A 779-nucleotide genomic window follows, 5' to 3' on the forward strand; every position below is an offset into this window, starting at 1 on the left:
ATATTACCACACTTCTGCCATTTTGCCTTTTTTATTTTACTATCACAACTGTCTTCTATTTTATTATCAGATCAAGTCTTGTTTCTATTATATTACCACATACCCGTCATTCTGCCTTTTTATTTTACTATCACAAGTGTCTTCTATTTTATTATCAGATCAAGTCTTGTTTCTATTATATTACCACATACCTGTCATTCTGCCTTTTTTATTTTACTATCACAAGTGTCTTCTATTTTATTATCAGATCAAGTCTTGTTTCTATTATATTACCACACTTCAGACATTCTGCCTTTTTTATTTTACTATCACAAGTGTTTTCTATTTTATTATCAGATCAAGTCTTGTTTCTATTATATTACCACACTTCAGACATTCTGCCTTTTTATTTTACTATCACAAGTGTCTTCTATTTTATTATCAGATCAAGTCTTGTTTCTATTATATTACCACACTTCAGACATTCTGCCTTTTTTATTTTACTATCACAAGTGTCTTCTATTTTATTATCAGCTCAAGTTTTGTTTATATTACATTACCACACTTCTGTCATTCTGCCTTTTTATTTTACTATCACAAGTATTATCCTACCAGTTTCCATGGTTTTGACATTCTTTCTTTTATTTACATTATCGCGGTGAGTCTTAATACTATTATATTTTCATATTTCTGTCATTGTGTCTTTTATTTTATTACCAGGACAAATCTTAATTATAGTATATATATATATATATATTTATATTTCTAACGTTGTGTTTTAACTTTATTATAACGATAAA

Source organism: Limulus polyphemus, unplaced genomic scaffold (genome assembly GCF_000517525.1).
Source record: "Limulus polyphemus unplaced genomic scaffold, Limulus_polyphemus-2.1.2 Scaffold803, whole genome shotgun sequence".
Taxonomy (NCBI): domain Eukaryota; kingdom Metazoa; phylum Arthropoda; class Merostomata; order Xiphosura; family Limulidae; genus Limulus; species Limulus polyphemus.